This window comes from Leptodactylus fuscus, chromosome 1 (assembly GCF_031893055.1).
Source record: "Leptodactylus fuscus isolate aLepFus1 chromosome 1, aLepFus1.hap2, whole genome shotgun sequence".
In the NCBI taxonomy this organism is placed as follows: domain Eukaryota; kingdom Metazoa; phylum Chordata; class Amphibia; order Anura; family Leptodactylidae; genus Leptodactylus; species Leptodactylus fuscus.
The window spans coordinates 260,613,163-260,641,095 of record NC_134265.1 but is presented as its reverse complement, the minus strand read 5'-3'; the positions used below and the strand labels follow the sequence as shown (position 1 = coordinate 260,641,095).

The following is a 27,933-nucleotide window of genomic DNA, read 5'->3' as shown; positions in this document are numbered from 1 at the left end:
GAGGACAGATAAGGGGATTAAAAGTAGCAATTGTAAACAAAGTAGAGATAAGGAGGACATAAGGACATTTATTATAAGTCCTTATCTCTACTTTGTTTACAATTGCTACTTTTAATCCCCTTATCTGTCCTCTAGGGGACAGAGAAAGTTTGGTGTTAGTATACAATCAGTATGTGCATCAGTCCGTTTTGAAGTGTCAAACTGAATTCAAACGGACGGATGGCATACCGATGTGTGAACACAGCATGACGCTGGGTTCACACCTGCGTCTGGAGTCTCCGTTCTGTGGTTTCCCTCTTCTGCATGCCAGAAGACGGAAACCACAGACCGGGTCCGGCCGTGCGCGGCGGTGAGCGTTTTGCGCTCTCCGCCGCGAAACCGGATTTTTTTTATCCGGACACAGAGTACTGCATGTCCGACTCTGTGTCCGGATTATAAAACCCGGTTTCGCGGCGGAGAGCGCAAAACGCTCACTGCCGCGCACGGCCGGACAGCTTTCTCACCCATTCAAATGAATGGGTGAGAAAGTCTCCTGCAGGCTTCCGTCTCCTGCATCTGTTTTATGCAGGAAACGGAAACCTGCAATAAGGACCGACGACGCAGATGTGAACGAGCCCTAAGGCCCCACAGGACGACCCGCAGTTATAAAATGTGATTCTTCCCGCAGCTCTTTAAACAGAAAGTTCTCAGAGTTTTCCTTCGTGGACTTTCTGTTACAATTATATTTACGGGAAAGCCGCCGGCGTTTCCGAATATATAATTGACATGCTGCGATTTCCAAAACAGCACCAGTTTAAAATGCCGCAAATTTTCCCACGGCGTTACTGCCGCAGCAAATCACAGTGTTACCAACCCGTGGGGCCCCGGCCTTACAATGCAATAAAAATAAAAAATAAATTCCCAAACACATTATCAAGCATAAAACACTTCTTTAGACTAAGAATTTTTTTCCTGCAATGTGTGGAGGGGATTGCAGGAAAAAAAAACAACATTCTGGACGTGTAACACGTTCCGCATCAGTGGCGTTAAAACAGATCCCATTGCTTTCTATGGGTGCCGGCATACACGCGTATCACATTGAAAGCAATAGGGAAAAAAACAGCCCATTCATTTCTATGGGGATCGCATGTGTGCCAGCTCCCATAGAAAGCAATGGGATCTGTTTTAACGCCGATGATGCGGAACATGTTACACGTTCAGAATCAGCGAGCGTATACTCAGTGTGAAGGGGCCCTAAGGGTGTTAACAATATATATATATATATATATATATTTTTAATTGTAGGAGGATTTTTGATGCAGAATCCGCAACAAAACGTGTTTCAAAAAATTCCAGATTCATGGGCCACATGGTGGCTCAGTGGTTAGCACTGCAGCCTTGCAGCACTGGAGTCCTGGTGTTCAAATCCTGCCAAGGGCATAAAACCATCTGCAAGGAGTTTGTATGTTCTCCCCATGTTTGCATGGATTTCCATCCCATATTCCAAAAAAAAAAGACATACTGATAGGGAAAAATGTACATTGTGAGCTCTATGTGGGGCTCACAATCTACATTTAAAAAAAAAAAAAAAAAATGCCAGAATCACTTTAATAGAAGTCAGACAGATTTTTTTCCTCTAGTGTTTTTTTTTTTTTTCAGGTCGAGGCAAGTAAATGTGTCATAACTTAACTTCAGGCGGATTCTGCTTTGCCAACCCCACTGAAAGACTACAAATACTGCTGCAAAAAAAAAAAAAAAAAAAGCTAGTGTTTTTTTTTTTTTTTTTTTTTCTGCCATTCATTCATTTAAACGTGGTTTGAAACAGAATCATCTAGAGGAAAAAAATCTGCTCCTGACTTCCATTGAATGAATGGGAAAGTTGGGATTAATTTTTGAGGGGTAATCCAACTGCAAAAAACTCAGTGTGAACTTTCTCTTATGTGGCAAATTTGTCCAGCATAGTGTCAAACACATTCTTCCTTCAGTGGGACACGCAGCCCTGTTCATTCTGTTCTTTTTGGTTCATGACTAAAAGGTCAAAATTACAGGGTAGATTGAAACAGGCAGATAAGGTAATGAAAAGGGACATTCTAATGTAGATCTCGCTGGTATTCACAGGCTGTAGATGACTCAATGACAAGCCATGTCAAAATGTAATGACCCTAGAACTGTAATGAAGATGAATTGATTAATCATAAGCACTATATAAAGGGGGAAATTATATATGTACCATAATTTTTTCTACAAAATAAAAATAATAGGGAAATACGATAAGCGAGGACTCTGGTGTGAGCAGTTATCCTCATATGCCAAATTGTAGAAGAAGAATGCAGTGGATTTCAGAGAGAGGGTTTGGCTGCTAATGTTTGTTTTTATGTGGTTCTTAGGTGGTGCTGGGGAACTATGAATGTTATAAGGCAATTGTAGCTTTCACTGTTCTACTGCATAACACTGTCTCAGGAATTGTTGGATCCTGCAGAAAGAGAATCATTAAAAATCAAAATACAGTAATTGGAGGACAGTAACTATTATTGAGGGGATTATGTGTTTTATGACACTTCTCCTTGTAGATTGATTCCTTTAGGCTTCACGTACATGCAGATTTTATCTGCATTCTGGTTAAAAGAATGGTCCCATTCATTTCTAAGGGCCCACACAAAACCGCAATTTTTGCGGCTATGTGTCTGTGCCATATTCACTAGAGACCTGTCCTACTTTTGGCCACATTTGTTTCACAAACCTGTGTAGGGAAGGATCTGTGATTGTGGATGACATACTGATGCAATGCAGATGTGTTTTTTTTTTTTTTTTTTTTTTTTTGCAGATCTGTATTGGCAAGTAAACTGTATTAACAGTAAATCCACTATGTTTGGATGCAGAAGGCCTTAGGCCAAAACCCCAAGTTGCAGAAAAGCTGCAGATTGCAGATCGTATTGCTATTTTTTTTTTGTTTTTCTTTTCAGTCAAAGCCAGGAGTGGGTTGAACAGATCGGAGAAATATAAGTGATTAGAGATGAGCGAGTAGTGAAATATTCGAGATTCGATATTTGTTTCGAGTAGAGCCTCAATATTTGACTACTCAATCGAATATCAAATCCCATTATAGTCTATGGGGAAAAAAATGCTCGTTTCAGGGGAAACCACTATTCAACCAAAGGAGAGTCACCAAGTCCATGAGTAGCAGGAGGAGAGTGTTTAGGAGAAGTGTTGTGCAATTAAAGCGCATGGACCCCATAGACTATAACGGGTCCGTGTGCTTGCAGCGCACTGCCTGCAATGCGTGGCAAGCAAACAGACCCCATTATAGTCTATGGCGTCTGTGCCCTTTAACTGCACAGCACTTGCAGTTGCGCTGATATTCCATTTGTGAGTCCTCCTGCGGACTCCTTCCGGACGGGAGGCAAGCGCTAATGTGAACTTGCCCTTACTCATACAGCAGAACCAGCGTTGATTGGACGAATGCTATACACTGTAGGTTCTGCAGCAGGCTCGTCCTTGCTAGTTGGGAGAGTTGACAGCTCGCGGTTATGAAGGAGCTGACTTTTTCTCATAGGAGTGCATTGACCAGCGTTGATTGGCCGAATGCTATACAGTGTACAGAATTTGGCCAATCAACGCTGGTTCTGCCGGAGGCTCATCTGTGAGGAGGCGGAGTCTAAGATCGGACCACAGCAGTCTCCGTTGTGGTCCGATCTTAGACTCCGCCTCGTCACAGACGAGTCTCCGGCAGAACCAGTGTGGATTGGCCGAATGCTGTACACTGTATAGCATTTGGCCAATTAACGCTTGTTCTGCATCGAATCTTTACTGTGAGTAGTATTCGAATGAGTACGAATATTTCGAATACCGTAGTATTCTATCAAATACCTACTCGATCGAATATTACTCGCTCATCTCTATAAGTGATCACTTTATATTTCCCATTCCCATTGTAGGCTAAGGCACCACGTAGCGGGCTTCAACAATAAAATTCTGTGGGAAAAACCGTGACAGCAACAGAGTGCAGTTTTTCCTGCTGTCCTTTCACAGAAAGTCCACAAAGGATTCTGCTACAGTCTTTCTGCTTCAATTACACTTATAGGGTAACAACCGGCGTTTGCGCAATGATTTTGTAAATCGCAGCGTGTCCACTGCACATATTTTCCTGCAATGTCCTTTGCAGGTACTGTAAAACTCCACAGTGTTTTCTATGGCAATTCTGCTGCAGCCAAACTGCAGTGTTTACACCGCGTGGGGCCTGGCTGTAGCCACTACTGGGTGTGGCTCAAAAGAATAGCAGTAAAATCTGCAAAAAAAACAGCAGCTTTTCCTTATTGTGGGGCCATAGCCTTATGATTTACTGAGGATGTCACTTTTATTTTATATTTATATGGCTGTATTTTTGATGGTCCGTTTTTCCCTATCATAAAAAAAAAAAAACATCAAACGGACATAGTGCCAAATGAAAAGACCCACTAAAAGTCAGAAACTCTGTAATGATACAAAAAAAACCCTCAAAATAAACAAAACCGGAGCTAAAATAACATAGACCACACAAACAACAGAACTAGCCCATAAAAGGTAAATAATCACAATAGAAGTAGTAAAATACTAATGAAGTTTATTAGTGAATAGTAAAATCAATAGTAACTAGCAGCAAAGATAGATTGGAAAAATCACGATACTAAGACAACAATTACCTCCTGAGGAAGCCTACTTATGTAGGTGAAACGCATGGAGGAAAGTCTTTGAATTGTTGTGTGTCCGTTGTGTGACGCCTGACCGGTGGTTCCATCATGTCCACAGGTATCACAGTTATATAGCTATATTTTTGCTTATTTGGTTTCAGGTGTTATACTTTTCATTATGACTGCTATACACTGTGCACCGTATTTTTCTTGCTGGTAAGGGCACTTTATGTACCTTTATTGATCTGTAGGCTATTCACCCGATTGGGTTGGCTTGTATGCTGTGATTATTGGTTATACTGTTGGGTGTTTTTTATTAGTGTGTTACTCACATATGTGTCTAACGTTGCTCCTTGCAGTATTTAACCTATATCTCACATATTATTGCCCTGATTATATGTGCCACTTATAAGGGAGCTTTAAGCATTCATTCTGTCATTTGATATATTATGCACAGTTCTCCAGCAGCCCTGTGGTATTGTCACTGGGGTATTTATTCATATAAGTATTTGCATCTGTGTATTTACTTTAAGATCACATTGTGATATCTTGTATTTACCCAGTCTAGTGCTTCACACAATTGTTGTCTTGGTATCGTGATCTTTACCATCTACCTTTGCTGCTATTTACTATTCATTTTACTATTCATTAATAAACTTCATTAGTATTTTACTACATCTATTGTGATTATTTCTAGAGATGAGCGAGTAGTACTCGATCGAGTAGGTATTTGATCAAATACTACGGTATTCGAAATACTCGTACTCGATCGAGTACTACTAGCTGTTCGAAGTTAAGATTCGATGCAGAACCAGCGTTGATTGGCAGAATGCTATACAGTCGGCCAATCAATGCTGGATCTTCTCTTACCTTTAGAAGTCTTCTCCCTGCGCAGCTTCCCCGTGGCGTCTTCCGGCTCTGAATTCACTCTGCCAGGCATCGGGCCTGGGCAGAGCCGACTGCGCATGTCCGCTTGTAGTGCGGGCAGTCACACTATCAGTCACACTAGCCTGGGAGGCGGGGGCACGCACAGCGCTCTGCCAGCGTGTGAAGAGAGAGAGAGGAGAGAACAACGGCCTGGAGCTCCGGGAAGTGGCGTTCACATATGGAGAGGAGGCAGCAGCAGTTCTGTGCAGGTAAGTGGGGGGGACTAAGTAGTCGGCGGATTTTTTAATCAATACACAGCGTGGAGGCTTCAGTTTTTGGACTCCAAGCTGTCTAGTGAACAGGATCATTTTTTAAATCCAATCTTTGATTATTAAAAAAGTCCCATTGACTTGCATTGGGATTGGGTTCGAATGGAAAATGATCGGAAATCGGATTTTAAAATTGATCCTGAAATCTCAAGATCGGCTAAACCCTAATGGCCATGTGTATTTCATGGTCGTTATTGCTATCTGAATAAGCCATATGTGGACTTGCATAGACAGATATGGCTGAAAAGACTGCAGATTTTCTTTAAAGCCTAGGCAACTTTTTAAGAGTTTTTTTTTTTCCTTACATACAACTCCTTAACTATGAATGCTATACAGTTCATGGCACCTCCAGCAAACCATTGACCTTGTCTGGAGAGATTTGGGTAAGATGTTTAATTTTCTTGCTGTAACAATTACAGGGGGAATACAGTGAAGACCACCTCTTTGAGAAGACCACCCCTAGGAGACTACTTTTTGAAATCAATTTGGGGAATTCAAGCTTTCTTCTTTTTCTCAAATGGTACTTGCAATTGCTGGAAGTGACCTACTACATGGACTACTCTGTATGGCTTATTAAACATCTCCCACTCTTATAAATGTATACAAAAGTGATCCTATAAAAATATAGCTAGATGTCACCATGTCACCTTAAATAATATTGTACACTTAGTGAATTCAGGTCTTTCTAGACGCACCATTGAATATTTCCTGTTTTTACTACAACAGGGTCTATGTTATTGTTTTGCACTTTTACCAGCAGCACCTGTTATTTTCCTACAAAACAGGTTTTGGTGTAAAAAATGCAGGATGGGACTGTCACAGTGTCACGATGAGCATGTCTCTGCACAAGAGAATTGAGGGAAGGAGGAGTTAGATGTAGCAAAGTAAGTTATAAAGGACACAGAAGCCTGAGAGAAGGGAGGGCACAGCCAGTGACTATCAGCATTACACCCATTGCTCAGACACAAGCAGACAACATCACACAAGCAAGTAGCAGAGGATTACTGTGACATCAAGCTGGGATCTCCACCTGGATAACACTGGCCACCTGGCTTAGGACTTCATTATCTTGCACAATACAGTGCAAGGAGGAGCTTTACCTGCCTTCAATTTTCACCTTGCTCTCAGTCATTTAGTGAACTAACTACAAGGACACTCCAGGACTCTACATACTGATCTTGTTACCTTAGGAAAGTTTATTCCACGACATAGATCAATCATATGAGGTAAGACACCAGCTTAGTATATTCGCAGTTGTTCCAGTATTATAGGAAGAATTGGTGTAATAGTGTCATCCTATAAATGGTGTCGAAGTTGTGTAAAGGGTCATAGAGAACATGTGGTTTTCATGGCATTTATAGATTTAATATGAATCAATTCAAATGTAAGGATAAAACGGCATCCTTTAGCCACGTTAATACTATAATGCACTATGTATAATATGGGGAATAAACTAGATGTTACCTATACATGGAAACTGTGAAACGACTAAAAGGTCCTTTGGGTGTTCAGTAGATTCCCCTGGTTATCTGACACATTGGACCCTCAATTGGAAATGGATTGTGCAGCCACCTATTACTTAATGAATTGCTAGAATGTAACGATAATGGGTATTTTTATTTTTTACCCGACTGCCTGAGGAGATACTGTCATCACTTCAACATAGGAAGAGACTTGTAAAACTTCTAATTGTGTCTAATTATACTTTCTGGGATACTTTACATACATTAGAATGTGGTACAGCCTGAAGGAGATAATATCTAAAAGCATTCCACCCTCCTAGGGTGTAACATGTCACCGTCATGACTATATTTGTGAACCTGTTGTAAAAATCACTTTGCATGCATTATGTAAGACGGGGACTTCACGGTATAGCTGTGGGCAAAGTACAATGTTCAGTAGATTGAGAAATTCTCAGGTCATAAACTACCTGCCTTTTAGGCTTAAATGATGGTCTCATTTTCAATAATCCTGTGCCAAGATATAGATGTATACTCCACATTCTTGATCTCGTACTATGAATTTTATTATTTGCGAGCGCTTTATATATATATATATATATATATATATATATATATATATATATCATAATTTTATTTGACTCTATTTGCTTTGGACTCAGCTTAGTAGTGAGTGGAGCTTACTGGCATCCCGTTGCCATGTTTTTATGTATAGGTCTTACTTCTCCCCAAATAAAAGATAGGGTATCGCCTATGTCAAGCATTTACATTCATCTTACCTAGCAAAGAACGTGGAAGTATGGTGAAAGGAAAGCTCTATTGTAACTAAGACCTTTTAAAATTGTAGATTTTCTGCTTGGCATTGCCTTATAATAGGTACACTCCTAGCAGAGACAGGATCTTTAGGGTGAAGTCACTCTCACACAGCAGATTTAGTTTCAAATAGTTCTTTGACTGTCCCATTCAATTCAATGGAACTTGCAAAAATCCATGTTCTTGCTGACGAAACAACCCGTGATGTTCAGTGACGGGACATTTCTGCATCAAAGTCTGCTGTATGAATACGCCCTTTTACAACATCAGAGGTTATAATGTCATAAAGATTGTCTTTTCCACTGAAAATCCTCAGCATTTACAATATTTAGCTCAGGTTAAAATACCATGAATTTAGTATTTCCATTGTGTGAATACTAGATGGACTAGTTATTTATTGTAGATCTCTGTGAACTATGACATGACAAGGGGAACAAACCACAACCAGAGGAATAACTTGAAGCTCCTGGGCCCCAATGCAAAAATCTGTAATGGAGCCCCTGCCTACCTTGTGACGTTTTTGCAGCATATTTTATGGTCGTTCTTTCTCAACATAATTTTATTGTAGAGGAGTAACCATGTTGTTCTGTTAATAACTAGTTAATAATTGACAGTTCATACATTTTATTGTACCAGTCACCAGTTTCCACCTGGTGGCAGCGATCATCTGAAATGCATCTTATTGCAAAGCTCAAGCAGTATGGGACAATATTTAAGGAATGACAACTGAAGTAGCGTTGTCTAGGGTAAGCAGTAAGTTTGCTGCTTTCATTGTCATTCTATGAGAGTGAAATATATTGTATAGCTGGTCATAGATGAGAAGATTTGCACCTGATCCACAACAGGAACTCCAGGGCTATGCTTCAAAATCTGTGCCAGAGCTCTACATCATAATATCTATGGTACTGCTGTATTTGTGGCAGGGGGGGATCATGACTCCATCTCAGCAACTAGGGCTTGAGTGCAACTGCAACTTCTGCATCCCCTTTACTTTAGATTATAAATAAATACTAATAAATGACCTGTCAAATTATCTTTTGGGCCAGTTGTAACTCTTATTGTAAATTAACATTTTTGTACATGTTACTTTTATGTTTTCCTGTGATATAGTTATGGCTAGGTTTAGAGATATGATGAACAATTGGTGTTCTGATACATCAGAGGATCAGAACAGCCATGCAAATTTCCCTAGTTGAAGGTTAAAAATGGAAGGTATTGTATTTATATCCATCCTCAATCATTTCCATGATAAACTAATAATGGAGGGTCCTGTCCATCTGCTTCATCAAAATAAGTGTATACTAATGGTCAACTGATCAGACAGATGTCTATTGTACCGACCATCTCCCTGATCTGGTCTGTCATTGGTAATAATTTGCCTGTCAGTCGCATTGATTGTAGTGTGTAAACCGTATCAGAAATATGTCTAAAAGACAATCCTATTATAGGAAATAGAAAGGTTTTCTTGTAAGATAATTATAACAGATAGGGAAGGTGAGAATTGGTTCCATCCTAACAAAATATCTGTGTGCAAATGGTTGACCAATTTCATAATTTGTAAAGTCAATGTGATAGACCAAAAAATCTGTGTCCTAGATTTGTTACCATGGTTAGAACTAGATCCTGGTGTAAAAGAGTTACATCTTGGGCACATCTTATACTCCTCATTGCTCATCTAGATTGCGCTAAAATTTTTCCGTCTTGCTAGTCTTGTGGGTGAGGCATCTTGGAAAAGGGGAATGGCTTAAATATGCTGAGATACACGAAAGCTGTATTGCAAAATTATGTCTGGTTGTAAGCCAACTATAAGACTGTATAATATTAGATTACATAGCCTAAAGATATGTCAGATTTCTCATCTAGGATAATGTGGATTTACAATCAAATTAACGGAAAACTTGATTTTCTGGGCCATCCCAGAGTCATGAGCCTAATTTCCCTACAGGGATGTTCCAACAGTAAAATGGCAGGTTCCCTTTCACTATTGGAACACCTGCCCTTACACTATTGGAGCTTCCCTTTAGGAAAATTAGATGTAAAGTAACAGTGGTACTGCACACGCTCAGTAAATTATGGTGCTAACAAAAAGGGGTCCTCCGACCCACGTAAACCATGGGGATAAATTTTGCTGCACACACCAAAATTTTGAAAAGGAGTGTAATCATTTATTATACAACAGTGAATACGCCATAGTGCAAAAAAGTAGGTTTGAATAGGTGGTTAACTAGATCAAAATAATGTTGACGTTTCGGTCATTTTGACCTTCATCAGACACATTTCTCCCTCCGCATTCCAAAACTAGATCATCTTTAAGAATATTAGAGACATGACTCTAGAATACAGCATAAAATCAAGTTAATAACTTTTCCATGGAAGTTCAGTGTACATCCAGATTGAGAAATGTTTTTTTTTTTTTTTTTTTTCATGAATAGTGTTAGGAGCATAAAGAGAATGAAATGGCTAAAGAAATTAACAGAAAAAGGTGCAATCCAGCTGATGATGGGGGTTAGAGGTGTAGGTCAAGAGCATATCAGAAAGCACAAGTGGTCATTTGATAGCATGCATGGGCTATGCTGCAATAGCAGATGACCAGTTTGAGTCATTACTGTTTAAGGGAAACAGAAAGGAAAGACTCCAGTGGGCCACAGCGCACAAATATGAGATCAATGAAGATTAGAAGTATATTGCTGGGTCATTCAGGTTTCTGTTGCACAATGCTGTCAGAATTTGACACAATCCTTCTTCTCAGATGTCAATAGCTCAGACAGGCAGGGCTTCAGTAATGGTGTTTGGTAGATTTGTTTTCTTGGCACATTTTGGATTCTCTAATATCTGTGGGTGGAAACTGTGCATGTAACAACAAATTATTGTGGCACTGAAGGCCAAAAGAGAGCCAAAGCGCTACTAGATCAATGTGTCTAATAAAGTGACTAATCAGTATTTTCATTAGGGATTTAAGGAGTTTCCTAAGCATTCCCATGGAGTATCTGAGGACCCAACACATTGTGCAATACATTGTCAGTCCTTTGTTGTCAATGAGAACTGTGTAATGATTCTTTTTCCCTGAAGGAGCACTATAAGTGAATTGAGCACTTGTCAGCCTCTTCTACAGATATCATCTAACTACGGTAGTAGGAGTTTCATTTAGCTAGAAAGGACCCTTTAATGGTTTGTTAACCATGTAAGATTCATTACACCATTAGACACAGATTTCTGTCCATTGCAGTGCTTGTCAAACTATGAGAGCAGGTAACTGTCTAATATCAGATTATGCATGAAGCAGGGACTCTGTATCAGAAACTGCTCTAATAATGTCAGACTTACATTATGTGTGCAGTCTTTGTGGCTAGAAAGTCTGAAGGATCTGAGATGATATCATCACCAAGAGTCCTTCACCCTGGAGCAGTACAGCTGAAGTCTGCAAACTGATTGCTTTAGCCTGAAGACAGGAGCCTTATAGGCTGGTTCTGGAGGTAGGAGGCTCTTCTTTTTTTTATTTGTTCTCTCTGTTAAAGGGGTATTCCCAGGTCACATACTCACCAGTCTTCACGGCTGTAAAAGCTTCTTTCTTCCTGGTTTCTTGCGTCATTTGTTGGGCGGGGTTTCATATGCAACCAGCCGTATAACGCCGCCCCCAAATCAGCGTGTAGCTCTGCCCACCACATAGGGTGATCCTATGGGGCGGCTGAAAGGCCTGTGATGTCATCAAAGGTCCTCAAACAACACTATATGCACAATATTGGACTATGAAGTACAGGCAGCAGCAACTTCATTCTGTGTTACATACAGAGACTGCCTGTCTCTGCCATAATGAACACAATTGAATTAGCTAGCCTAATAACTGGGAGAACAGAAGATTAGTTCAGAATATATATAATATCTATCTGAGTGCAGGAAGCTAGGTCATGTGGTGTAGACACAGGAATAGCTAGAAACACAGTCTCGCTCCCGTGCATTTAGCCCCTCCCTCCTCCCCCCTGAGAGCAGCAGATACATCACTTGACTTTTGAGCAGATAAGTCAAGGGCTGTGTCAACAATGAATTGAATAAAGTAAGATAGTGGACAAACAAAGCAGTTTTGCTGAAGCAGTGTATTTAGGAAAAGTCTTACATCCACATTACCAAGCAGTATAGATAGGATCCTTGTCATGGGACAACCCCTTTAAGGTGGTTCTCCTAACAGTATGGGAGGAATGGAATTGGGGAATTGTTTGTTGCTAGTTTGGAAAACTTGGGGAGAATTCTACTGTCAGTGAGCTAGGGATGGAAAGATGGAGACTGTACTTGCCATTAGCAGAGGGAAAGATTGAGGGACAATGAAGATACCAATGATGCTGTACTGTGGTGTTTGGCACTTCTATGGTGATATTTTGTGTTGTACAGTGGTATTCATTTGGTACAATTGAGGTGAAATGTTGCATGTTAGCAGTGGCACTGCTGAACTATGGTATATAACCTTTCGAGGTGGTATTTTCTGCTGTATGCTGGTATTTCACACTACTGGGAAGGTATTTTGTGCTGCTATATTTTTTTTTTTTTTGGTGTTACTATAGGTATTATGTGTGCCATACTGTGGCATTTGGTAGCCACTGGTGTGGCAAACGGACAGTATTTGTACAGTAGTATACTAACAAATTATATTGGGTATGTTTCTGATATGGGTATGATCCCAACTCTTAAAATGATGGGGGTCTAACTGGATGCACGCTCAATTAAATAGTAAAGATGGATATGAATAACTTCTGTCAGGGGGACAAAATGTTTAATTATATACCGTATAATGTATAAGGGCATCAATCCCCTAGTAGCGAAGATTGGTAAGTGTCAAAGTCTCCCCTCAGAATAAATCAATAAACACTAAACATGCAATATTAGTAGAGATGAGCGAACACTAAAATGTTCGAGGTTCGAAATTCGATTCGAACAGCCGCTCAATGTTCGTGTGTTCGAACGGGTTTCGAACCCCATTATAGTCTATGGGGAACATATACTCGTTAAGGGGGAAACCCAAATCCGTGTCTGGAGGGTCACCAAGTCCACTATGACACCACAGGAAATGATGCCAACACCTCTGGAATACAACTGGGACAGCAGGGGAACCATGTCTGGGGGCATCTAACACACCAAAGACCCTCTATTACCCCAATGTCACAGCCTAACAACTACACACTTTACACACTCAATACCACCTCTCTGACAGTAGGAAAACACCTTGAAACATGTGTATTTGGCACTTGCAGTGAGGAGAGCTTGTCACCAGCAGTGAATTTGGCCCTTGTAGTAAGTTGAGGTTGGCACCAACATTTGTTTTGAAAATCAGGGTGGATTGAGCCTCTAACCAGCAGAGTTTGGGCAAATTCATGGTGGAGGGAGCCTCTAAAAACCCCAGTTTGGACCAATTCATGGTGGAGGGAGCCTCTAAAAACCCCAGTTTGGACAAATTCATGGTGGAGGGAGCCTCTAAAAACCCCAGTTTGGACCAATTCATGGTGGAGGGAGCCTCTAAAAACCCCAGTTTGGACCAATTCATGGTGGAGGGAGCCTCTAAAAACCCCAGTTTGGACCAATTCATGGTGGAGGGAGCCTCTAACCAGCCCAGTTTGGGCAAATTCATGGTGGAGGGAGCCTCTAAAAACCCCAGTTTGGACCAATTCATGGTGGAGGGAGCCTCTAAAAACCCCAGTTTGGACCAATTCATGGTGGAGGGAGCCTCTAAAAACCCCAGTTTGGACCAATTCATGGTGGAGGGAGCCTCTAAACAGCCCAGTTTGGGCAAATTCATGGTGGAGGGAGCCTCTAAAAACCCCCAGTTTGGACCAATTCATGGTGGAGGGAGCCTCTAAAAACCCCAGTTTGGACCAATTCGTGGTGGAGGGAGCCTCTAAACAGCTCAGTTTGGGCAAATTCATGGTGGAGGGAGCCTCTAAAAACCCCAGTTTGGACCAATTCATGGTGGAGGGAGCCTCTAAAAACCCCAGTTTGGGCAAATTCATGGTGGAGGGAGCCTCTAAAAACCCCAGTTTGGACCAATTCATGGTGGAGGGAGCCTATAAACAGCCCAGTTTGGACCAATTCATGGTGGAGGGAGCCTCTAAAAACCCCAGTTTGGACCAATTCATGGTGGAGGGAGCCTCTAAAAACCCCAGTTTGGACCAATTCATGGTGGAGGAAGCCTCTAAAAACCCCAGTTTGGACCAATTCATGGTGGAGGGAGCCTCTAACTAGCCCAGTTTGGGCAAATTCATGGTGGAGGGAGCCTCTAACTAGCCCAGTTTGGGCAAATTCATGGTGGAGGGAGCCTCTAACCAGCCCAGTTTGGACCAATTCATGGTGGAGGGAGCCTCTAAAAACCCCAGTTTGGACCAATTCATGGTGGAGGGAGCCTCTAACTAGCCCAGTTTGGGCAAATTCATGGTGGAAGGAGCCTCTAAACAGCCCAGTTTGGACCAATTCATGGTGGAGGGAGCCTCTAAAAACCCCAGTTTGGACCAATTCATGGTGGAGGGAGCCTCTAAAAACCCCAGTTTGGACCAATTCATGGTGGAGGGAGCCTCTAACCAGCAGAGTTGTGGGAAAGCAGGGTGGAGGGAGCCTCTAACCAGCAGAGTTGGTGGAAATCAGGGTGGAGGGAGCCTCTAACCAGCAGAGTTGTGGGAAAGCAGGGTGGAGGGAGCCTCTAACCAGCAGAGTTGTGGGAAAGCAGGGTGGAGGGAGCCTCTAACCAGCAGAGTTGGTGGAAATCAGGGTGGAGGGAGCCTCTAACCAGCAGAGTTGGGGGAAATCAGGGTGGAGGGAGCCTAGTATTAGCAGAATTGTGCAAAGCTTATGGTGGATGAGTATGAGGATGCGGAGGAATTGGAGAGGTTGAGTACAGACATGGAGTTTCATGTTGGGGTGCTTTACACAGGTGGGCACAAAAATGAAGGCTCTATCCAGTGGTGGTTCATTTTTATCAAAGTGAGCCGGTCGGCACTCTCAGCTGACAGACGGGTGCGCTTGTCAGTGATGATGCCACCGGCTGCACTGAACACCCTCTCAGATAGGACGCTGGCGGCAGGACAGGACAGCACCTCCAAGGCATATAGGGCAAGTTCAAGCCACAGGTCCAACTTCGACACCCAATACGTGTAGGGCGCAGAGGGGTCGGAGAGGACAGGGCTGTGGTCGGAAAGGTATTCCCGCAACATGCGCCTATACTTCTCATGCCTGGTGACACTAGGACCCTCCGTGGCGGCACTTTGGCGAGGGGGTGCCATCAAGGTGTCCCAGACCTTAGACAGTGTGCCCCTCGTTTGTGTGGACCGGTGAGAACTTGGTTGCCTACTGGAGGAACTGCCCTCCCTGCCGCCAACGTCACATGCTGGAAACATCTCCATCATATTCTGCACCAATTGCCTGTGGCAAGCATTGATGCGATTGGCCCTCCCCTCTACCGGAATAAAAGACGAGATGTTGTTTTTATACCGGGGGTCAAGGATAGCAAAGATCCAGTACTGGTTGTCCTCCATGATTTTGACAATACGCTTGTCGGTTGTAAAGCACCCCAACATGAACTCAGCCATGTCTGCCACAGTGTTAGTTGGCATGACTCCTCTGGCCCCACCGGAAAGTTCAATCTCCATTTCCTCCTCATCCTCCATGTCTACCCATCCGCGCTGCAACAATGGGACGATTCGAAGTTGCCCGGAAGCCTCCTGTATCACCATCACATCATCGGACAACTCTTCTTCCTCCTCCTCCTCCTCCATTAAACGCAGTGAAGCGGACAGATGTGTGGACCTACTCTCCAGCTGTGACGGATCGGATGCTATCCCTAACTCCTCTGTGTGATCTGAGTTATCCCTGATGTCAATCAGGGATTCTCTCAGAACACACAAGAGCGGGATTGTGAGGGTGCATTCACACTACGTAACGCCGGGCGTGTATGAGAGCCGTACACGCCGGCATTACGGCAGACTGCCGAACACTTCCCATTCACTTCAATGGGAGCGCTCGTAAACGCCGCTGTTACGAGCGCTCCCATTGAAGTGAATGGGAAGTGTTCGGCAGTCTGCCGTAATGCCGGCGTGTACGGCTCTCATACACGCCCGGCGTTACGTAGTGTGCTTGCACCCTAAGGCTCACCATCGCATCCTCAGAGCTCACCCTCCTTGTGGACTCCTCAAAGACCTGTAGGATGTCACAAAGGTCTCTCATCCATGGCCACTCATGGATGTGAAACTGAGGCAGCTGACTTTGTGGCACCCTAGGGTTTTGTAGCTGGTATTCCATCAAAGGTCTCTGCTGCTCAACCACTGTATTCAACATCTGAAACGTTGAGTTCCAGCGTGTGGGGACGTCGCACAAAAGCCGGTGTTGTGGCACATGCAGGCGTTGCTGGAGAGATTTTAAGCTAGCAGCGGCTACTGTCGACTTGCGAAAGTGGGCGCACATGCGCCGCACTTTCACCAGTAGCTCTGGAACATTGGGGTAGCTCTTTAGGAAACGTTGCACCACTAGGTTGAAGACGTGGGCCAGGCATGGAACATGTTGGAGTCCGGCAAGCTCCAGAGCTGCTACCAGGTTCCGGCCGTTATCACAAACGACCATGCCTGGGCCCAGGTGCAGCGGCTCAAACCATATTGCCGTCTCATCGAGGAGGGCATCCCTCCCCTCGGAGGCAGTGTGCTGTCTGTCCCCCAAGCTGATCAGCTTCAGCACAGCCTGCTGACGTCTACCAACGCCAGTGCTGCAACGTTTCCAACTCGTAGCTGGGGTCAATCTAACAGCGGAGGAGGAGGCGGTGGCGGAGGAGGAGGCGGTGGCGGAGGAGGAGGAGGCGGTGGCGGAGGAGGAGGAGGGGGGTGTTCTTCTCGTGTCCCTGCCAGGAATGTTAGGCAGGGAGACAAGGTACACCGGGCCAGTTTGGGAAGCAGTCCCAGCCTCAACTACATTCACCCAGTGTGCCGTCAGTGAAATGTAGCGTCCCTGTCCGCATGCACTTGTCCACGCGTCGGTGGTCAAGTGGACCTTTGTGCAAAGCGCGGAACTAAGGGCCTGCCTGATGTTGAGTGACACGTGCTGGTGCAAGGCGGGGACGGCACACCGGGAGAAGTAGTGACAGCTAGGGACGGCATAGCGAGGTGCTGCAGTTGCCATCAGGTCCAGGAAGGCGGGAGTTTCAACAAGCCGGAACGCCAACATCTCCTGGGCCAGCAGTTTAGCGATGTTGACGTTCAAGGCTTGCGCGTGTGGGTGGTTAGCAGTGTATTTCTGCCGCCGCTCCAATGTCTGAGAGATGGTGGGTTGTTGTAAAGAAGCGCCTGATGGTGCCTTTGATGGTGCAGGAGAAGGAGATAAGACAGGAACAGGGGAGGATGAGGAAGAAGTCAACAAAGTGGCGGAGGCAGATGAAGTGGTGTCCTGGCTCGTCCTCTGGAGTGCATCGCCAGCACAGTCAGCAGTGGCAGTGGCAGAGGCAGTGGCAGTGGTGTGAACGGCAGGCGGCCTTTGTCCTGCCGTTGCTGCCTGCCACTGATTCCAGTGCTTGGATTCCAAATGACGGCGCATTGAAGTGGTGGACAGGTTGCTCTTCTCAGAGCCCCTAATCAATTTCGAGAGGCAAATTGTGCAGACAACACTATATCTGTCCTCGGCGCATTCCTTGAAAAAACTCCACACCTTCGAGAAATGTGCCCTCGAGGTGGGAGTTTTTCGGGGCTGGGTACGAACTGGAACATCTTGGGAGATTCCAGGTGTGGCCTGGCTTCGCCTAAGCTGCTGACCTCTGCCTCTGCCTCTAGCTACCCTTTTTGGTGCTGCACCTGCCTCAACATCCACACTACTTTCCCCGCTTGACATCCCCCCTGTCCAGGTTGGGTCAGTGTCCTCATCATCCACCACTTCCTCTTCCAACTCCTGTCTCATCTCCTCCTCCCGCACAATGCGCCGGTCAACTGGATGCCCTGACGGCAACTGCGTCACATCATCGTCGATGAGGGTGGGTTGCTGGTCATCCACCACCAAATCGAACAGAGATGGAGGAGACTCTAGTGTTTGAGCATCTGGACACAGATGCTCCTCTGTTAGGTTCGTGGAATCGTGACGTGGAGAGGCAGGTTGAGGGACAATGAAAGGAGCGGAGAACAGCTCTGGGGAGCAGGGACAGTTGGGGTTATTGTTCTGTGAAGCTTGGGAATTTTGGGAGGAAGGAGGACAAGACTGTTGGGTAATAGGAGGAGAGGAGGCAGAGTCTGACTGGCTGCTGGACAATGTGCTGTAAGCGTTCTCTGACAGCCATTGCAAGACCTGTTCCTGGTTCTCGGGCCTACTAAGGTTTGTACCCTGCAGTTTAGTTAATGTGGCAAGCAACCCTGGCACTGTGGAGTGGCGCAATGCTTGCTGCCCCACAGGAGTAGGCACGGGACGCCCTGTGGCTTCACTGCTACCTTGCTCCCCAGAACCATTCCCCCGACCTCGCCCACGGCCTCGTCCACGTCCCTTTCCGGGAGCCTTGCGCATTTTGAATTCCCAGTTAGAAATTGGCACTATATACCAGTAGCAAAAATTGTGGGTGCACGTAACCCCAATATATTCTTTGAATTACCAGTCAGAAACTGGCACTATATAGTAGTAGCAAAAATTGTGGATGCACATAACCCCAATATATTCTTTGAATTCCCAGTGAGACAATGGCACTATCTACCAGTAGCAAAAATTGTGGGTGCACGTAACCCCAATATATTCTTTGAATTCCCAGTCAGACAATGGCACTATATACCAGTAGCAAGAAATGAGGGTATTTGTAACCCCAATATATTCTTTGAATTCCCAGTCAGACAATGGCACTATATACCAGTAGCAAAAATTGTGGGTGCACATAACCCCAATATATTCTTTGAATTCCCAGTGAGACAATGGCACTGTATAGCAGTAGCAAAAAATTGTGGGTGCACGTAACCCCAATATATTCTTTGAATTCCCAGTGAGACAATGGCACTGTATAGCAGTAGCAAAAATTGTGGGTGCACGTAACCCCAATATATTCTTTGAATTCCCAGTCAGACAATGGCACTATATACCAGTAGCAAGAAATGAGGGTATTTGTAACCCCAATATATTCTTTGAATTCCCAATCAGACAATGGCACTATATAGCAGTAGCAAAAATTGTGGGTGCACGTAACCCCCATATATTCTTTGAATTCCCAGTCAGAAACTGGCACTATATACCAGTAGCAAAAATTGTGGGTGCACATAACCCCAATATATTCTTTGAATTCCCAGTCAGAAACTGGCACTATATAGCAGTAGCAAAAATTGTGGGTGCACATAACCCCAATATATTCTTTGAATTCCCAGTGAGACAATGGCACTATATACCAGTAGCAAAAATTGTGGGTGCACGTAACCCCAATATATTCTTTGAATTCCCAGTGAGACAATGGCACTGTATAGCAGTAGCAAAAATTGTGGGTGCACGTAACCCCCATATATTCTTTGAATTCCCAGTGAGACAATGGCACTATATACCAGTAGCAAAAATAGTGGGTGTATATAGCCCCAATTCTATTGCTAGGGGACTTGCAGGGTATTTCTGAGGTGAAGGTGGGGGGGCACACCATTGGAACGGGGATTTGGGGTGTATATATGGGGTATACGGGAATACACTGTCAGTGTGTTCCATTCAGGATCCTGGGAAAGCTGGGTTTCGGCGATTGAGCCCGTCAGTGCCACGTTACACTGACAAGCTTCTCCCTGGAATTGAAGTTATATGTAACCCCAATATATTCTTTGAATTCCCAGTCAGACAATGGCACTATATGGCAGTAGCAAAAATAGTGGGTGTATATAGCCCCAATTCTATTGCTAGGGGACTTGCAGGGTATTTCTGGGGTGAAGGTGGGGGGGGGCACACCGTTGGAACGGGTATCGGGGGGTATATATCGGGTATACGGGAATACACTGTCAGTGTATTCCATTCAGGATCCGCGGAAAGCTGGGTTGCGGCGATTGAGCCCGTCAGTGCCACGTTACACTGACAAGCTTCTCCCTGGAATTTAGCTCTTATAAGAACTGTTGGTTGTCTTCTCCTTCCTATCCTAGCCTGTCCCTGCCTACCCAGAATCTAACCCCTAGCTAACTGGACGGAAACCTCCGTCCCCGGTGAATTGCAAGCTCAGAATGACGCGAAGCTGGGCGTCGCTGTTCTTTTAAATTAGAGGTCACATGTTTTCGGCAGCCAATGGGTTTTGCCTACTTTTTTCAACGTCACCGGTGTCGTAGTTCCTGTCCCACCTACCCTGCGCTGTTATTGGAGAAAAAAAGGCGCCAGGGAAGGTGGGAGGGGAATCGAGTAATGGCGCACTTTACCACGCGGTGTTCGATTCGATTCGAACATGCCGAACAGCCTAATATCCGATCCAACATGAGTTCGATAGAACACTGTTCGCTCATCTCTAAATATTAGACAATATTAAGGGATGATATATATCACATCAAAGCTCCCACATGAAACATGCAAACAAAATAATTCCATTCATCCCCCATGGTTTCATTGTTTGTAACATAAAGATCCAGTGTGCCTTTCATTGAAATACCTTGTGGTCAAAATTGCCACACCGTCGTGATGGTTGTACTACCTCAATCCCCTGAAAGTGTAAGTACTCCTGGTTACCGGCATGGAAGTCCCAAATGAGACTTATCACTGTAGTATCTGTTTCGCTTTCCCAAGTAAAAAGTATCCACCCATTAATAATGTTACAACAACTGATACCTTCCTCAAGTGATACGAATGAACTCCAATATAGGTAAAAAGATTCTTAACTTGACCCCTACAAAAATCAAAGAGATAAATTCCTTGGAGGAAGTTACGTCAAATATAATTTAGCCTTTGGTTAAGAATGGAAAGTTGGTTGTAATGGACTGCAATATGTTAGGTAGGGTTCACACTACTGTTGGTGTCCGTTTAAAAAGAAAATAAAAAAAAAAAATGGATTCCTATCATACCGGACACAGCCATCATAGCCATCAGTTACTGTCCATTATATGTCAATTGCCCATAGACCTCAATGTAAAAAAAAAAAAAAAAAATACACTTACTGTCGGTCTTTTCAAAAAGAAAGAAAAGTCCTGTATGTAGGACTTTTTTTTTTTTTTTTTTTTTTTTTTTTTTTTTTTTTTTTGTCCGCTTGAAAAAAATGGACATGGTTGTAAACGGACACTGAAGAACACAAGATAAAATCCCATAGAGATGAATGGAAATTGCAAACGGTGTGTCTGTTGCTAGAATCTTGTATGGGCAATAGCCATGGACACTGTGGAGCGAACACCAATGGTACTGTGAATGCCCCTTTAAAATGTGTTGCAACATCCTGAATGATACTCTGGCAATCCATTAAATATTTATCTGCTGTAACTAGGCTGAATATTTATTCAGGCTAGGCAAGACCATCATATCAGTGAGGGTGAATTTAAAGAGGACATTTCAAGTCCTCCTGCACGTGCGGTTTTATATGCTGCTAGAAAGCTGACAGTGCGCGGAAATCTGCGCACTGACAGCTTTCCAATGAACTCCCTCGGACTGGAGATATCGGTGCCATTGCTTTTGGCATCAATCTCTACCCACCGTCAGAAGGGTGTTCCTGACAGTCTAACAGGGCTGTGAGGAACGCCCCTCCTATAAATATTTGTCCATAGCCCTCTACCGTAAGGGGGCATTCCTTACCACCAAGCAATGACACTGAGCTGGGAAGAACACCCCCTCCCCCCCCAGTACATGTCTGTGGAGGAGTACTATCGGGGGAGTTGAATTTGAATGGGTTTGTAAGGGTGGCTGTAGGTATCTGTATGCAGCCTCTCTGCCTGGAAACTGTTTTCTCTATAGCTACAATGAAATGTCCAACAATCTTGCATATAACACCAGTTATCTTTGATATGTAATATGATGTAGACTAGAATCCTAAGGAGCAGTATAAGCAGCCGTGGTCTTGGCCTTCTCTCCACACCTGGGGCACAGGCAATAGTTTGGATCTTGTAGTAGTCAGATTAATGCAAGGCCGATAAGTGAACCAGTTCTATGCGGCTCATGCACAGACCTGACTACGTCCACTGCGTTGCTTCGATACTGCAGCCTGTACCATCTGACATGCCTTTTCAAAAATAATGAAAAAGTCAATATTTGACCACTTCTTTCTTCTTTGTTGCTTGAGAGATTTAATATTAATTTGTGGTTGCAGCAGTTTAGAGGGGATTTAAAGTGCTGACAGGTTCTTTTTATGGGTATCCTTAAATCTGTCTTTTCCTATTTTAGGGTTTGGCACAGCTAAATTTAGCATGTTTAAAAAAAAAAAAAGTCAATTTTTCACAGTTGTGTTGCACACAAGGGGTACTCATTTTCATGGATACCCCATACGTTTGAGTGTATGGAGGGATCCATAAAAATGGCCAAAAATAGGACTCTAACTATATTTTGACTGTCTGTTGTCATGATGTTTGACATGTGACTAACCCCAATTCCCTGACATTGAATTTAATGCTGCTATTTGTCGTTACTCAGTGACGTGTGAATGTAGCCTTAGAGAGGAAGACAGAAATTAGAGTATATTTGATTTTCATTACTGAAGAAAACACGGCAGGGGTGGAAAGTGATGCAGAGTGAAAATTGGCAAGCATGTCAGTCCTTTAGGTTGCAGCTAGTTATTACTATTTAATGTCTCATAATTATTATAATTAGTATGATCCATATTCTGACAGATTATAAAGTGTGACAACCATAATACATACATAAGTGTCATGTAATTAGGTGTACACGTATATATGCATATATAATTTTCTTCAAATACAGGGCAGACTTGGGCTGTTGACATATCATATACTTGTCACATTTGCCTGAAGTTGTCCGCCCATCTGAGATGGCCAATGACAGCATGATTTTGAAGGTGAATCTGAGGTATTTTCTCCTAGATCATGCTGCAGTTGGCCATCACAAGTGAGCAGAACTTAGCCACATTTGAGTCGGACAGTGTTAGTATAAAAAAAATCTGGCATTGCTCTATGGATGCAGCTTGTATCCATTGTGAACATAAACAACCATGTGAATGAAATGTTCTTTTTATTGGAATATTCTGATAAGGAAAGGCTATGCATTTCGATGCTGAACCATCATCTTCATCAGGACAACTGCATAAAAACTAGGGAAACAAAAAGTAGAATTAAACATAGAAATAAAAATGGTTATCATGCAGTTGTCCTGATGAAGATGCTGGTTCAGCGTAAAAAAACCCCAAAAAACAGTTGCCTTTGTTTATTAGAATATTGCAATAAAAAGAACATTTAATTCACATGGTTGTTTTACATCCACCTTGGATACCAGCAGTGCCCATACAGTAATCCCCAGATTTTTGAAAACTAACACTGCCTTACTGTATTACCCTTACGCTGGGTTCACACCTGCGTTCAATGTGTCCGTACTATGGTTTCCGTCTTCTGCATGGCAGAAGACGGAAACCATAGATCGGGTCCGGCCGTGCGCGGCGGTGAGCGTTTTAGGCTCTCCGCCGCGAAACCGGATTTTTTTATCCGGACACAGAGTACTGCATGTCCGACTCTGTGTCCGGATTATAAAACCCGGTTTCGCGGCGGAGAGCGCAAAACGCTCACTGCCGCGCACGGCCGGACAGCTTTCTCACCCATTCAAATGAATGGGTGAGAGAGACTCCTGCAGGCTTCCATCTCCTGCATCTGTTTTATGCAGGAAACGGAAACCTGCAATAAGGAAAGAAGAACGCAGATGTGAACGAGCCCTTACCCGCGTGTTGAGTGGTCTTATGGAGGAGTTTGATTGGTACTTCCATCTTCTCACCAGCCAGGACAGCAGTGGATTAGCTTTATCTTTAAGTGTAGGTTCACACAGGGTTTTTTGGATTGGAATCGCCTGTGCTGCATCGGCATCCAGCCAATGTTGTTGATACTTTTTCTTATCTAGACAGTGGGAGCATGTCCACAGCCTTATTTTATTTTACTGGTAAGCTAATTGGCTTTCTATGAAAATGCTCCATGTGTGTTTTTAATATAGGAGAATTAGATTTTGAGCCCCCAATTGGTACAGTGGCAGTATCTGTAAAGTGCTAAGTAAAAACATGAAAATATTTAGTTTTTTCTCTGCATGTCTGTAAAGGGGATTGGTAAGGAAAGATCTGTAGATGCCACATTTCCATTGAACTCTGTGTAAAGATTTAGCTTGGCTGAGTTTTAAATTTGCTTGTGGTGTTTACTGGAATAAGGGGGCGTTCACACTACCGTCAGTGTCCGACAGGTAGTGTCCGCTCCTAGTGTCTGTTCAAAATCTGGCACGGACATTAGGAGCGGACACTAGCTGTCTCCGTGGCACTTGTCATTCATTTAAAAGGCGATCGAGTGCGTTCTTTTGCACTCCGTGCCCTTCCTTCTCTGTCTGCTTGTAAAGCTGTCTGACTATTCAAGCGGACAGAAAAACCCGACATGTAGGGTTTTTCTGTCCGCTTGAAAAGTCGGACATCTTTACAAGCTGACAGTGAAGGAAGGGCACGGAGTGCAAAAGAACGCATCCGATCGCCATTTAAATGAATGACAAGTGTCACAGACACAGCTAGTGTCCGCTCCTAATGTCCGTGCCAGATTTTGAACAGACACTAGGAGCGGACACTACCTGTCAGACACTGACGGTAGTGTGAACGCCCCCTAAACTTCAATAGCTTTAGAAACAGTCCCATGAAAAACCTCAGCTATCAGCAATTGTCAAATGTTAGGAGAGGGAAGAATGGTGATATGGGCCAACTCCAAGTAGAAAGTCCTATTTTGAATTTAATACTCTGTCAGTCTTCCATTGCACTGTATTTATCTTTATGGGTACTTTTGCACAGATCGAGAAACACTGTCCATGCATCTGTGAAATTTCTGTCTCTTAATGACAATACAGTGCAGGAGAACCACTGTAGTTCTGAAGCTAAGACAACCTAAGGCCCTGTTCACGTCTGCGTTTGGTTTTCCATTTGGGGACTCCCCAAATGGAAACCTATCCACTTAAAAAAGCGATTACCATCAGGTAACCCACGGACCCAGTAACTAAAATGGGGTCTGTGTGGTTTTCACTCAGTTTCATCACGAAAAATGTGGAGACAAAAGTGCTGCTTGCAGGACTTTTCTCTCTGCATATTTCATGCGGATAGGGGAACGGAATGGCCAGAACGCCAGATGTGAACCGGGCCTTAGCTTGGAAAAAATATTCTTTCCCACTATTGAATGGACAAGTATGTAAAATAAGCTTATTGTATATGATAATAATCATTATCTAGGTGTCAGCATGGCACTATTCCAGACTAGTTAACATATAGCAACACTATGTGATCACAACTATGTTTTGAATGACGATTGGATATGAAAATGAATCAGGTGTGCTCATGTTGTGTTAAAGGTGTGTTATCTTATTCATTCAGATCAAAGTCAAGGAGACAAACACCTTGGCATAACTTTATTTGAGGGTTGATCTACTATAGTCATTAAAGTAATGGCTGCCCTGCACCATTCTTATCAGTGATCTTTGACTCATACATTTTTGCTGTGTAGAGTCTGTTGACTTTGTCCTTTCCTGTTGACTTTGTTTGAGTATTTATTGTACATAGTGCAATCTCACTATGGTATTAAAGGATGTGATAGGAACTTGTCAAACCAAAAAGTCTTTTGGTCAAGATACAAAATTCAGATGATAATAACCTAAAGAGCGCGTTCACACTGCAGTTTTTGGAGAGGATTGTGAGGTGGTCTTCTACCTCAAAATCTCCTTCAAAAAGGGGGGCCTAATGTTTCCGATGGGAGGCAGTGATGGACGCTTCTTTATTCAGCATGCTGAAAAAAGTGTCCTGCCTAATATTTCCATGATTTGTGCAGCACAAAACACCACTAAAACAGTGGCTTGTGACCACCTTCTTCTATTTTGCTACCATGCTATAGAATTGCACTCTAGGAAACATAAAAACATATAGATGCATCATCCTGTAGTAAACCTAAATCAACAAATCGTATAAAACCCTGCGGTTTTGTACAGATAAAACTGGTACAATGCCTTGCTAAGGTGAAAATATCTGATTTATACATAAGAAAAGTCTAGAAAGACCAGGTCTGTCATTTTAACCTTGTAGGCTGAGTAACTTTAGGTGATCAAGCCCTAGGGTAGAGTCCTTAGAATCAAAAGAAGGACATATGAGTCAAGTTCTAACTATTTTTCTCATTCTTCCCACCCTGTTCTTATTTTAACAGTCATCATTAAGAATACAGAAGTTTCAAATCATGTACTTTATGACCATAAACACATTTATAGCTTGGTGGCATCTACAAAGAGTTTGTATGTTTTGCCATAGGGTGAAGAACCTCTGTTGTCACTCCAACTTTTCAGAGGAAAGCTGGAAAGTTTTGTATTAATTTATTCAACATAAAGATCTGTGTAAATCTCTCTGAATTGAGTCTTCTGATCATATGGAAGCTGATCCAATCACCATAATAGGAGCACACATAAATAAATAAATATCTGCCCGCAACTTAGTCAGTGTGGACTTCAGATTTGGGTCCAAAGAGAAATGAAAAATGAATGTGTTTAAAAAAAAACAAAAAAAAAAAACCCTGCTCCGGTGCTTCGGCAGCTCTCAAGCTGGCCTGCCACTGAACTTGTTCCTGGCACCATGCCTGTGATTGTTCCGGTATCTCAGCAGCTCTCTGGGACGCCATATAATGAGCATTTTGTTGGTGTTGGTGATCCTCCTGCTCCGGTGTTTCAGCTGGTCTGAGAGCTGCTTGACGCCTAGCTTCTCAATCCTCCTCAGCTCTGCTTGAGGAGAAGTCTAACTTCTGGGTTTTTGAGAATTTTGTGACAAATTAGATTTTCTTTTTCCCGGAGTGTTTTCCCATCTCAGTGTCTCAGCACACTGCCTAGAGCGTCTGCTTCACGCTTCCTCTATTTGTCCCCCCCCCCTCTGGCTGAACTGGACACAGAACACTTATGCAGATCAGATAATATGCAGATGCTTGTACACAATGGACTCAGTATTATCTGTATGTTTACATAGAGAGATAACAGACCAGGCTTTATCAGCAAAGTGCAATTAGCTGAATTGTCCTGCCGGCAAAAGTAATTTAACATAGTATATTAACATAAGTTCATAACAGTCGTGAAGCCATGTTATTTACTGGGATAAAAAGTATCCTATTTGTTAATCCAGGTTACAAACTATCTGTGTCAAATTTCATCAAAAGACGTTTTTGCGTGAAAGACTAACAAACATACAAACTTTCACATTTATATTAGTAGGATATAGAATAATCTAACATTTAATCAGCTAATTAATTGGTTGCTGATATGGATTGGGTTATATGACTTTCATATAGAGGTCAATATCCTTACAATTATCATGTGGCAAACTGACTACTTTGTCACTAATTTAAAAAAAACAAACAAACAGATCATACCATAAAAAAAGGCTTTCTGACCCCTGCTTTACCCTTTTGTATGCACAGCTTTTCTAGATTCCGGGAGACAGCATACAGATTCTTTGGAGTAACATTGTACTTTTTAAAATTAAAATTTTTTTAATTCTTAAAATAAGCCTTTAATTTGGAGGTACAAAACTAATACATTAAAATAACTGCATCAATTACAGAGATCCCAGCGTTTTCCTAATGTTGTATTGTAAAGTATCTTCCAGCAGCTTCAATGAGCACTTTACATTAATGTTTGAGCTGTAAAACTATCTGTTTCATGTCGTATTTCTGACCTTTTATACATATAACAGAATACTTTGCATGTCTTACT

General features: G+C 43.0%; 1 protein-coding gene across 1 annotated transcript in view; it reads left to right on the top strand.

Moving 5' to 3' along the window:
• Positions 1-6,704: 6,704 nt before the first annotated feature.
• UGT8 (UDP glycosyltransferase 8) overlaps positions 6,705-27,933 on the top strand; it is a 62,470-nt gene continuing 41,241 nt past the window's right edge. The window contains exon 1 of the mRNA XM_075265353.1: positions 6,705-7,068. The gene's annotated coding sequence lies outside the window, so the exon portion shown is untranslated. The remainder of the gene's footprint in view (positions 7,069-27,933) is intronic.